Source organism: Pongo pygmaeus, chromosome 8, assembly GCF_028885625.2.
Source record: "Pongo pygmaeus isolate AG05252 chromosome 8, NHGRI_mPonPyg2-v2.0_pri, whole genome shotgun sequence".
In the NCBI taxonomy this organism is placed as follows: Eukaryota; Metazoa; Chordata; class Mammalia; order Primates; family Hominidae; genus Pongo; species Pongo pygmaeus.
Genome location: NC_072381.2, coordinates 38282399 through 38295780, shown reverse-complemented (window position 1 = coordinate 38295780; position 13382 = coordinate 38282399). Strand labels below are relative to the sequence as shown.

Below are 13382 nucleotides of genomic sequence, written 5' to 3'. Positions count from 1 at the left end.
AATTTGTTTAATTAGCTGGGCACAGTGGTGCACACCTATAGTCTCAGCTATTCAGGAGGCTGAGGTGGGAGTATTGTTTGAGCCCAGAAGTTGAGGCTGCAATGAGCTGCAATCTTACCACAGCACTCCAGCCTCAATGACTCAGAGAAACCTTGTTTCAAAAAATAAATAAATACATTGATAAACAAGGAAACAAATAATAAAGCAAAAAAAAAAAAAAAAAAGAATAAAGCAAAAAAATAGAGCGACTGGGTGTGGTGGCTCACGCCTGTAATCCCAGCACTTTGGGAGGCCAAGGCAGGCAGATCACCTGTGGTCAGGAGTTCAAGACCAGCCTGGCTAACATGGCAAAACCCCATCTCTACTAAAAACACAAAAATTAGCTGTGGTGGCGCATGCCTGTAATCCCAGCTACTCAGGAGGCTGAGACAGGAGAATCACTTGAACCCAGGAGGCAGGAGGTTACAGTGAGCCCAGATCGTGCCACTGCACTCCAGCCTGGGCAACGAAGCGAGACTCCCAGGGGGAAAAAAAAAGACAGAGGAACAAATCTGTGCCAGAGTAAGGAAATTACACTAGATGGTAACCCCGAATCCACACAAACAAATGAATTGAAGCAGAAATGATGAATAAGAAGGTTAGTATAACAAACTCTACAAATAGATACTTCCTATCTTTCAGCTTCTTTAAAAGACATCAACACATGAACACAGGGAGGGGAACAACACACACTGGGGCCTGTTGAGGTGTGGGGGCAAGGGGAGGAAACTTAAGAAGATGGGTCAACCACCATGGAACACATATACCTATGTAACAAACCTCCACATTCTGCACATGTATCACAGAACTTAAAGTAAAAAAAAAAAAAAAAAAAAAAAAAAAAAGGCATCAAATGACATAAAGTAACAATTACAGGTTGAGTATCCCTTATCTGAAATGCTTGGCATCAAAAGTGTTTCTCACTTTAGATTTTTTTCCAAATTTTGGAATGTTTACATTACACTTACTGTTGAGCTTCCCAAATCCAGAAATCTAAAATCTGAAATGCTCCAACAAGCATTTCCTTTGAGCATGTTGAACATGTTGGCACTCAGTTTCAGATTTGGGAGCATTTGAGATTTTCGGATTTGGGATACTTAGCCTGTATAACAATGTATTGTTGGGTTTTAAATATATATGTAATATATATAAAAATAACAAATGGAGAAGAGGAAATAGAGATACATATAAGTAATATTTCTGTATTTTACTAGAGTTAAGGTAGCAGAAATCTGAAGTAGATTTTGATAAGGCAAGACTTATTAGGTAAGTTCTAGAGCAACCACTAGGTAGATAAATTTTCAAAGGGACACAGTAATTCTAAAAATTAAAATGTTATACTAAAATATATTCATTTCATGTTGTATACACATAAACATAGAGAGTGGAATGAGAGACACCGGACACTTGGAGGGGTGGGGAGGAGGGTGAAGTATAAGAAATTACTTGATGGGTGCTATTCTGCTGATGGCCACAAAAAAGCCCAGACTTCACCTCTATGTGCTATGTCTGGGTAACAAAACTGCACTTGTACCCTCGAAACCTATAAAAATAATAAAATAAAATATATTCATGTCATGTAAAAGAAAGCAAAAGTAAAAGGAATAGAGTACCAAAAAAGCAGGAAACCAAAAACAAAAATGGCAGAGGTAAAACCAACTACAGATGTTCCTTGACTTACGATCCAGTTACATCCTGATAATAGTCAAATTAGTTGAAAATATTGTTTTTCCACTTAAAATGGGAATACATTCTAGTAAGGACAGAAAAAATAGTAAGTTGAACCTTTGTAAATCCTAAACATACAAAGGGGTTTCAACCCAATAAACCTATTGAAAAGTTAAAAAATCGTAAGTCAAACCATTTTAAGTCAGGAACCATCTGTATAGCAATAACAACAGGAAAAAGGGAATGATTTGAAAATCCAATCAAAAAGCAACAATTCTCAGGTTGTCAAAAGTGTGAAAATCCAAACATGTGCTGTCTATAAGAGATAGATACAAACAGGTTGAAAATTTGAAAACAGAAAAAGATATATCCAGCACATGGCACCTATAAGGCTGGAGTAGCTATCCTAATATCACACAAAATACACTTTAATACAAAAATTTTACTAAGGATAAAGAGGGGAATTTTATTAATATAACAATAAAAGGGTCAATCAATAAAGGAGACATAACAATTCTAAGCATATGTACCATTAACAGAGCCTCAAAGTATGCGTAGCAAAAACTGACAATTAAAAGAAAAAATATACAAGTCTACAATACTTATTGCAAACTGTAATACCCCATTTTCAATAATGGTTAGGACAACTGGGCACAATATAAACATGGAAACAGAAGATATAGATGACACTCTAAAGCAACCAGATCTGAGATATAGACAGAACATTCCACTCGAACAGTGGAGCAGGTATTCTTCAAAAGTACACATGAAACATTCCCCAGAATAAATTTAAAATGATTCTCTGACCACAGTGGAAATTACAAATCAGTAAGACAAAGGAATTTTTAGAATGCACAAACATGCACAAATTATATAACACATTCTGAAGTTAAAAAAAAAAGAGTTAAAGAAGCAATAAGAAGGGAAATTAGAAAAAATGCTTTGAGATAAAAATGAAGTCGTATTCAAACTTATGGAACACAGATAAAGCAATCCTTAGAGACTTGTAGCTGTAATAACCGTATTTAAAAAGATCTCAAATCAGTAAACTAATTTTCCACCTTAAAACACTTGGACAGGAGCAGCAATACAAACCCAAACCAAGCAGAAGGCAGGAAAGCAGAAAGATTATAGAGTAAAAATTAATGAACTAGAGAACAGAAAAACAATAGCTGATTCCTAGAAAAGATCAACAAAATATACAAACCTCTAGCTAGACTGACATTGAAAAAAAAAAAAAAAGACAGAAGATTCAAATTACTAAAAGTAGGGATTAAAGATGTATTACTAGTACTCTTACAGAAATAAAAATAATTACAAAGAATGATATGAACAATATATGCCAACAATTATTTAACTTCAACAAAATGGAAAAATCCATAAAACAAAAACAACTAAAACCAACTCAAGAAGAAAAAGAAAAATCTGAAATGACCTATACAAGTAAAAAGACTGAAGTTGTAAATTTAAAACTCCCCATTACAGGTGGGATCCAGTGGCTCATGCCTTTAATCCTACCACTTTGGGAGGCCAAGGCAGGTGGATCACTCGAACTCAGGAGTTTGAGACAACCTCAGGAACATGGTGAAACCCCATCTCTACAAAAAAAAAAATACAAAAAATTAGCTGGGTGTGCTGGCATATGCCCGTAGTCCCAGCTACTTGGGAGGCTGAGGTGGGAAAATTGCCTGAGCCTGGGAAGTCAGGCTGCAGTGAGCCATGACTGCACCACTGCACTCCAGCCTGGGCAATATAGTGAGGCCCTGTCTCAAAAAAGACAAAAAACAGACAAGAAAACTTCCCATTACAAAAACAAAAACAAAACCCAGGTCCATATGGGTTCACTGGAGAATTTTATCAAACATTTAAAAAGAATTATCAATTACTCAAAAACTCCAAGAAAATAAGAAGAAACACTTGCCAGCTCATTCTATGATCCCAATACTACCCTGGTACCAAAATCAGACATGAAAAAAACTACAGATCCATGTGTCACAATTACAGACATATAAACCCTCAACAAAATACTAGCAAATTTCATCTAGTAGTATATAAAAAGGATTACGTACAATGATCAAGTGGGATTTATCCTAGTAATGCAAGTTTGGTTTATCATTTGAAAATCAATTAATACACCATGTTAAGCAGAAAAGAAACAATAACCACGTGATCATCTCAGTATACAGAGAAAAAGCATTTAACACAATCCAATGACCATCTTCTCTACAAAAACAATCAGCAAACCAGGAATAGAGTTAAACTTCCTCAGCCTGATTAAAGGCATCTACAAAAAGTCTACCACTAACATCATACTAAATAATGAAACGTGCAGTGATTTTACTCTAAGAACAAAAAGAAGACAAGAATGTCTTCTTGCTGGTTACACATCACACAGGAGATTCTAGTCAAGAAAAGCAAGGGGAAGGGGAATTCAGATTGAAAAAAAAAAGTGAAACTATCTGTATTTGCAGTTGGCTCATGCATATAGAAAATCTTAAAGAATCTGCTGAAACACTATTAAAACTAATAAAAGAGTTCAACAATGTTGCAGGGTGCAAGTTCACTAACAACAAACAAATCATAAATGAAAATTTAAAAATAATTCTGGCCAGGCATAATGTCTCAAGCCTGTAATCCCAGCACTTTGGGATGCCGAGGTGGCTGGATCACCTGACGTCAGGAGGTTGAGACCAGCCCAGCCAACGTGGTGAAACCTCATCTCTACTAAAAATACAAAAAAGTTAGCCAGGCATGGTGGCATGTGCCTGTAGTCCCAGCTACTTGGGAGGCTGAAACGCAGTGAACCGAGATCACGCCATTGCACTCCACCCTGGGCAGTAAGAGCAAAACTCTGTCTCGAATAAGTAAATAAATAAAATAAATTCCATTTACAATAGCATCAAAAAGAATGAAATACTTATAACTTTAATCAAGGAAATACAGAGCTTATAGTCTGAAAACCACAAAACAATGATGGAAGAAATTAAAGACAGCCTAAATAACTGGAAAGGCACTGAACAGTGTTCATGTGGTTAAGATGGCAATAACTGCCAAATTAATACCTAAATTCAACACAATCCCTACCAAAATCCCATCTGCCTTTTTGGAGAAACTAACAAGCTGGTCTAAAATTTCATGTGGAAATTTAGGGAACTTAATATAATCAAAACAATCTTAAAAAAGAAGTAGAAAGAAGACATACACTTCTCAATTCGAAAATTTGCTACAAAATTACAATAATCAAGATGGTATGATACTGGCATAGAGGAAAACATATAAAATAAAATTGAGAGTTCATAAATAAACACTACTATATATTATGTTCAGTTAATTTTCAACAATGATGCCAAGACAATTTAATGTTGAAAAATCACCTTTTCGGCTGGGCACAGTAGTTCACGCCTGTAATCCTAGCACTTTGGGAGGCTGAGGCAGGCAGATCACAAGGTCAGGAGTTCGAGACCAGCCTGGCCAATATGGTGAAACTCCGTCTGTACTAAAAATACAAAAAAATTAGCCAAGCATGGTGGCGCATGCCTGTAATCCCAGCTACTCGGGAGGCTGAGGCAGGAGACTTGCTTGAACCCAGGGGGCGGAGGTTGCAGTGAGCCAAGATCACGCCACTGCCCTCCAGCCTGGGCGACAGAGACTCCCTCTCAAAAAAAAAGAAAAAAAGAAAAATCACCTTTTCAAGAAATGATGTTGAGACAACTGAATATTTGTATGCAAAACAATCAAAACTATTCCTTTCCTCACACCATATATAAAAACTAATTGAAAATGGATCACAGGTCTACATTTAAAAGCCATTACTTAAAGAAAATACAGGAGTGGATTTTCATGCCCTGGGGATAGACAAAGCCCTTTTAGATAAAGTACCAAAAATACAAGCAACAAAAGAAAAAATAAATTAGACTTCATGGAATGAAAAACTCTTGCTACCAAGAACAAAGTAAAGACAATAAAATGACAACCCACAAATGGGAGAAAAATATTGGCTAATAATGTATGTAATTAGGGACTGCTAAACAGAATATGGAAAAAACTCTTACAACTCAACAATAAAAGGACAAATAACACAACTACATAATGAAAAAAGGAATTGATTTTTCTATATTAAGCTTCTATCCTCCAACTTTGCTATAAAGACTTAGTTTTGGGAGTTCTCTAGAATTTTCTCCTTAGGCAATCATGCCTGTACGAACAAAGAAAGTTTTATTTCTTCCTTTCCCATCTGTATGCCTCTTATTTTGTTGTCTTATGGCATTACCTACAATTTCCAATGAGATGTTGAGTAAGAGTGAAGAGATAGGACATCTTGCTTCCTTATCTTCGGGAGAAAGTATTCAGTGTCTCACCACTAAGTATGATCTTAGCAGTAGGTTTCTTGTAGATTTTTTTTTATCAAGTTGAGGAAGTTCCTCTCTATTCCTAGTTTGCTCGGTTTTATCATGAATGGGTGTTGGATTTTATCAAATGCTTCTTGTCCATCAATTGACATGATATGGTTTTCTTCTGTAGCCTGTTGATGTGGCGGGTTACAGAAATTGATCTTTTTTTTTTTTTTTTTGAGACAGAGTCTTGCTCTGTCACCCAGGCTGAAGTGCAATGGCACAATCTCAGCTCACTGCAACCTCTGCGTTCCAGGTTCTAAGCGATACTCCTGCCTCAGCCTTTAGAGGAGCTGGGATTACAGGTGCACTCCACCGCGCCCAGCTTATTTAGTATTTTTAGTAGAGACAGGGTTTTACCATGTTGGCCAGGCTGGTCTCAAACTCCTGACATCAGGTAATCCATCTGCATCAGCATCCCAAAGTGCTAGGATTACAGGCGTAAGCCAATGTACCCGGCCACATTAATTGATTTTCAAACTCTGACCAGCCTTGAGTGGTCATGGCATCCAATTATTTTCATACAATGTTGGATTCTATTTGGATTTTTGCATCTATATTTATGAGGGATATTAGTGTGTGGTTTTTCTTCTTTGCAAGGTCTTCATATGCTTTTAAGATTAGAGAAAAAACAGCCTTTTAAAAAAGTGTTAAGAAGGTTCCCTTTGCATCTCTTTTCTGAAAGACACTGAAGAGAACTGGCATATTTCTTCCTTAAATGTTGCACAGAAATCACCAATGAAACCAAAAAAGTCTGATAATTTCTTTCTTTCTTTTTTTCTTTTCTTTTATGAAAGCTTTATGGATTCAATTTCTTTAACTGATATTGGTCCGTTTGAATGGTTTATTTCTTCTGTGTAACTCTTGGTAGTTTGTGTATTTCAAGGAATTACCCATTTCACCGAAGTCATGGGTTCAGGAGGAGCCAGGAATAAAGGCATCCTGTACCAAAACATCTAATTGCATTACAAATGCAAAAAATAGTATCAATGAAGGACTCCCTTCAATGAAGGAGGAAGTCCTGACCTTAATTACTTTGGAAAGAGACAGAAGTCTGTGAGACTAAAGGAAAATCTGCACATAAGTACTATATATTAGTTGATAAAATTATAAAATTATTTTCCACATAGGCATGATTAACAATTCTGACAGTGCCATACATGTACACAGGGAAAGAATAATGAAAGTAAATGGAAGGCCAGGCGCAGTGGCTCACAACTTTAATCCCAGAACTTTGGGAGGCCAAGGCAGGTGGATCACCTAAGATCAGGAGTTCGAGACCAGCCTGTTCAACATGGCAAAACCCCATCTCTTCTAAAAACACAAAAATTGGCTGAGCATTGTGGTACGCACCTGTAGCCCCAGCTACTTGAGAAGCTGAAGCAGGAGAAATACTTGAACCCAGGAGGCGGAGGTTGCCGTGAGCTGGGATCACACCACTGCCCTCCAACCTGGGTGACAGAGTGAGACTCTGTCTCAAAAAAAAAAAAAGGAAAAGAAAGTAAATGGATGATGGAAGGTTAGAGCCAGATTTCTTACTGTTGGGTATGGTAATTTACAGGGAAGCAAGGGAAGAAAGCTAGAATGATCCATGTGGTAATGAAGAGTTGAAGGTATAAGTATAAACACATGTTTAGCTTAAGAGAGATACAGATGGTTACATGTAGAACTATTTATAAGTATATTACATGGTTTATACACATGTGTATTTCCCTGTTCTGTCAGCTGAGATGGCCACGCCCTACTGCTGCAAGCACACCATTAGCCCCTATCTTGGTTTCTAATACCATTTTCAAATAAAAGGAACGAGGATTACCTGAAGAAATGATGGCTGATTTTAGAAAGGAAATATACAGGATGAGCCTGAACCATCTTGTAGTGACAGAAAGAAAGTGCTCTAAAAAACAACAGCAACAAAATTCATAAATCTCCACTTCTTATGTGTGAGTTGTGCAGAGTAACATTGTTCCAATGTGTACAATATGGAAAATAGGAAAAAGATGTAACTTTATAGTGGACAAACTCTGTTTGCCAAGACATTTCAGGCCAACATCAAAAGTCATAAAACATGGTGACAGTATGCATGCTTGATATAATGTGACAAAAAAGGTATTTTACCACTGTGGTAAAACCTACAATCCCAGTCTTATCTTGAGAAAAACATCAGACACATTCCAATAAACGGAATTTATATATACCTCACCAGGACTCCTCTAAACTGTCAAGGTCATCCAAAACACGGAAAGTCTGGGAAACCACCATAGCCAAGAGGAGCCTAAAGAGACATGACAACTAAATGTAATATGGTGCCCTGGAAGGGATCCTGGAACAAAGAAGGACATTAGGTAAAAATCAGCAGATGCTAAATAAAAATATGGACTTCAGTCAATAATCATGAGCCAATGTTGGTTCAACAGCTGTTGCAAACATACCATCCTAATATGTTAACAACAGCAGAAACTGGGTAAATGACAATTCTCTCTACTATCTCCCCAATTTTTCTATAAGTCATGAAATAAAGTAAATGTTTTAAATCGACAAAGGAGATACATAAATAGCCAACAAGTGCATAAAAAGATGTTCAACATCAGGCCAGGAGCAGTGGCTCACGCCTGTAATCCCAGCACTTTGGGAGGCCAAGGCGGGTGGATCATGAGATCAGGAGTTCAAGTCCAGCCTGGCCAAGATGGTGAAACCCCATCTCTACCAAAAATACAAAAATTAGCCTGGCGTGGTGGTGGGCACCTGTAATCCCAGCTACTCGGGAGGCTGAGACAGAGAATTGCTTGAACCCAGGAGACAGAGGTTGCAGTGAGTGAGCCAAGATCCCACCACTGCACTCCAGCCTGGGCAAACAGAGTGAGACTCCATCTCAAAAAGAAAAAAAAAAAAGATGTTCAACATCATTAGCCATTGGGAAATGCAAAAAACCACAATGAGATACCTCTTTACAACTACTGGATTAGTATAATAAATATTAATAAAAAATGTTGGCAAACTAGAGAAACTGGAAAATTCATGCATTGCTGGCAGGATTGTAAAGTATTGTGGCTGCTATGAGAAACAATCAAGCAGTTCCCAAGAAAGTTAAACACAGAGTCACCATATAACCAGCATTCTACTTCTAGGTATATATCTGAAATGACTGAAAATACATGTCCATGTGAAAACTTATACATGAACAATTACAGCAGAGTTATTCATAGTAGTCAAGAAGTAGAACTAAAACCAAATGTCCATCCACTGACAAATGGATACATAAAATGTAGTATATCTATACACCATGTTATATGGCCATAAAAAACAAGTGAAATATTGATACATGCTACAACACGGATGAACCTTGAATATGTTATGCTAAGAAAAAGAAGCCAGGCAGAAAAGGTCACACACAGTTCCATTTTTATGAAACATCCAGATTAGGCAACTCCACACAGCAGAAAATTCAATTTTGGTTGCCAAGGGCTACAGGAAAGGGTAAAGAGAAAGTAACTGCTAATGGATATTGGCTTTGTTTCAGGGATGATGACAATGTTCTAAGAAACACTGTCAGCCGGGCGCAGTGCCTCACGCCTATAATTCCAGCACTTTGGGAGGCCTATGCAGGCACATCACTTGAGGTCAGGAGCTCCAGACCAGCCTGGCCAAAATGGTGAAACCCCGTCTCTACTAAAAATACAAAAAATTAGCTGGGCACAGTGGTACACACCTGCAATCCCAGCTACTCGGGAGGTTGAGGCAGGAGAATCGCTTGAACCTGGGAGGTGGAAGTTGCAGTGAGCCGAGATCGCACCACTGTATTCCAGCCTGAGTGACAGAGTAAGATTCTGTCTCAAAAAAACAACTGTCGGCCGGGTGCGGTGGTTCACGCCTGTAATCTCAGCACTTTGGGAGGCTGAGGTGCCTGGATAACCTGAGGTCAGGAATTTGAGACAAGCCTGGCCAACATGGTGAAAATATAAAAACAGCTGGCTGTGGTGGCATGCGCCTATAATCCCAACTATTCAGGAGGCTGTGTAATCCCAGCTACTCAGGAGGCTGAGGCAGGAGAACTGGCTTGAACCCGGGAGGCAGAGGTTGCAGTGAGCCAAGATCATGCCACTGCACTCCAGCGTGGGCAACAGAGCAAGACTCCATCTCAAAAAAAGTAAAAAAAATTGTCAGGAATGTTGCACAATCCTGCAAATACACTAACAATGATTGATTTATACACATAAAATTGGTGAAGAGTACAGTAGGTGAATTATATCTCATATAATTCTCAAGAAAATTTTGTTTCTTATATACCTGTTTCATGGTGTATAAATAACACACAACTGATATTATGTATTGTTCTTACAGCCAACCACCTCACTAAACTAACATTTTTTAGTAATTTGAATCACTTCTGTGTAACATTTACTTTTGCTTGTACAGATAATCAAATTGTCTGCACGCAAAATGACAATTTGACTTCCCAACCCTTGTTTTATTTTTTTTTATTGTCTGTGTAATGGACAGTAGATCCTCTATGAGATTCAGTAAAACTGGTGATACAAGAGATCCAGCATCTCTCATATAGAAAGTGTGCTGTGATTTTTCAACAAATAGTGTACAATATGTTTTTGTCCATTACCTTTATTTTATTTTGTAAGACGGAATCTCGCTGTGTTGCCAGGCTGGAGTGCAGTGGTGCCATCTCAGCTCAGTGCAACCTCCGCCTCCTGGGTTCAAGCAATTCTCCTGCCTCAGCCTCCCAAGTAGCTGGGACTACAGGAGCGCACCATCATGCCCAGCTAATTTTTTGTATTTTAGTAGAGACGGGGTTTCACCATGTTGGCCAGGATGGTCTCCATCTCATGACCTCGTGATCTGCCCGCCTCAGCCTCCCAAAGTGCTGGGGTTATAGGCGTGAGCCACCGCACCCGGCCTATTACCTTTATTAAAGATTAAGAAGCTGAATTATTTATAGTTGGTAGGCAATTTACAAAACTTTTTACTTGGAGACTGTTTTTTTTTTTTGTTTTTTTGTTTTGTTTTGTTTTGTTTTGAGGCAAGGTCTCACTCTGTCACCCAGGCTGGAGTCAAATGGTGCCATCACAGCTTACTGCAGCCTTGACCTCCTGGGCTCAAGCGATCCGCCTACCTCAGCCTCCCAAGTAGCTGGGACTGCAGGTATGCACCACCACACCTGGCTAATGTCTTTACTTTTTGTAGAGATGGGGTTTCACCATGTTGCCCAGGTGGGTCTCAAACTCCTGAGCTCAAGTGATCCACCCACCTTGGCCTCCCAAAGTGCTGAGATTACAGGCATATGCCACCGCACCCAGCCTGGAGACAATTCTTAAATTGACATGCAGCTGGAAGAAATAATGAGAAGATTCTGTATACCCCTCACCCAGTTTTCTCCATGGTAACAATTTGCAGAACTATAGTTCAATATCAGCCAAGAACTGACATTGATTCATTCAATCAACCTTATTCAGATTTCACAAGTTTCACATGCATTAGTTGTGTATATTTAGTTCTATAAATTTTGCCACATGTATAGATTTTTGTGAAAATCACAACATTGGTGATACAGAACAGTACCATCACAAGGATGCCACATATGGTAACTACAGCCATCTCCCACCCTCTCTGCCTTCCTAACACTGGCAACCATGAATCTGTTCTCCATCTCTATGTTGTCATTTCAAAAGTGTTATACAAATAAAATCATGAGGTATTATGATAAACAGCCTAACTGCATTTGTGGTAACTGGCTGCTAATAGATTCAAATCCCACCCATCTCCCCTCTTACCCTACATTTCAGCAAGCCAATAATAAAGCCTAGGTGGTCCCTCCCTCAATGCCAGTAGGAAACTCAAACCACACAAACTCCATCCCTTTTGTGTGTGCTTACCCCACCCCAAATTCCCAATGACAAGCAGCCATTCTTCTCCCTTCTTTCTCAATCCATATTTAGATCTGCTTAGGAGCCTTCTCTGGTCTCCCTAGAAACCTGTCTCTATAACTAATAAACTCCTTTTTACACTCTTAATATCACTACCAGTTTTGATATCCAAACCAAACGTTGGGGGTAGAAGGGTTCATCCCAATTCTATGGGGTGGACCAGAACAAATATGTAAATTTTTGAGATTGGGTTTTTTAAAACTCAGCTATATCTCTTCAGATTCATCCATAATGTTACATGTATTGGTCATTCATTCCATTTTAATACTGGGTAACACTTCATGGTATGGACACACCACACATTATTTAGACATTCAAGAACATCTGTATTATTCAGGTTTGGGCTATTACCCATAAAACTGCTATGAAATTATTTCTCAAGGATAAATGTCTAACAGTGAAACTAGTGATTGACATGTTAAGTTTGTTTTTAGTTTTAAATGGAACTGATAAACTATTTTCTAGAATGACTGTAGCATTTTACATGCCATCAAAAATGTATGAACAATTCAGTTCCTCTAAATCCTCACCAGCACTTGTATTATCACTTTTATAAGGCAGGTCAAATAAGAGCATGATAAAAACATCTTTCAGTATGATGTGTCTGGGTATAAGTCTCTTTGCATTTATCCTCCTATGAGTTTGTTGAGCTTCTTGGATGAATATATTAGTGTTCTTCAACAAATTGTGGGTGTTTCTGCGAATTCTTCAAAAAACTTTTCTTTCCCTTTCTGTTCTCTCATATTGATACTCCCATTTGTATATGCTGGTGCACCTAATGATATCCGTTTCCCAAGGTTTTGTTCATTTTTCATTATTTTACTGGCACTTCCTCAAATTACACAATATATACTGATCTGCACCAGACAACCGGTTTCTGCCAACTTAAATGGCAGAAACCATATTATTGTGTTGCCTGTTGTTAGTCCTGTGCATGGGTCACATTTTTCCTGTTTCTTTGCAGATCTAATTTTGTTGTTCTTGAGTGGACAACAGGTCCATGTTGTTGAGTGACATAACCAAATGGTGGAGTACACAGCTCCAAACTGTCTCCCCACAGAAACACCAAAAAACAAGAACTATAAAAACCAACCTTGTTAGAACTCTGGAAAACAAAGGTTTACAGTAACCAAGTGAATGCCAAATCAGGAAAAAGGCGACTTCAAATGGTGGGAAAGTTTTGTGGCATTTTTACTTTACAAGAGATCCTCATTAATATTAGGAGCTGGTATCTCCTTAGAAATCAATTGAAGGCCTGAAGACAGATGGATGACATATATAAATTGCTGAAAGAAAAAAACTATCATCTGAGAATTCTCTAGCTGGTAAAACAGTCCTTCAAAATGAA

At 38.2% G+C, this 13382-nt stretch overlaps 1 protein-coding gene across 15 annotated transcripts in view; it reads right to left on the bottom strand.

The window, feature by feature from the left end:
• The window catches only part of LOC129006808 (zinc finger protein 33A), a 50306-nt gene that overhangs the window by 17261 nt on the left and 19663 nt on the right, over positions 1-13382 (bottom strand). For 2 of the 15 annotated variants that reach the window (XM_054436938.2, XM_054436940.2), the window contains exon 4: positions 5082-5198. The exons of 8 other annotated variants lie outside the window; for them this stretch is intronic. The gene's annotated coding sequence lies outside the window, so the exon portion shown is untranslated. Of the gene's footprint in view, positions 1-3225; positions 3266-5081; positions 5204-8296; positions 8374-13382 lie in introns of those variants that run through there. 5 more of the 15 variants (XM_063669799.1, XM_054436939.2, XM_054436941.2 and 2 more) reach the window with 5 other exon arrangements.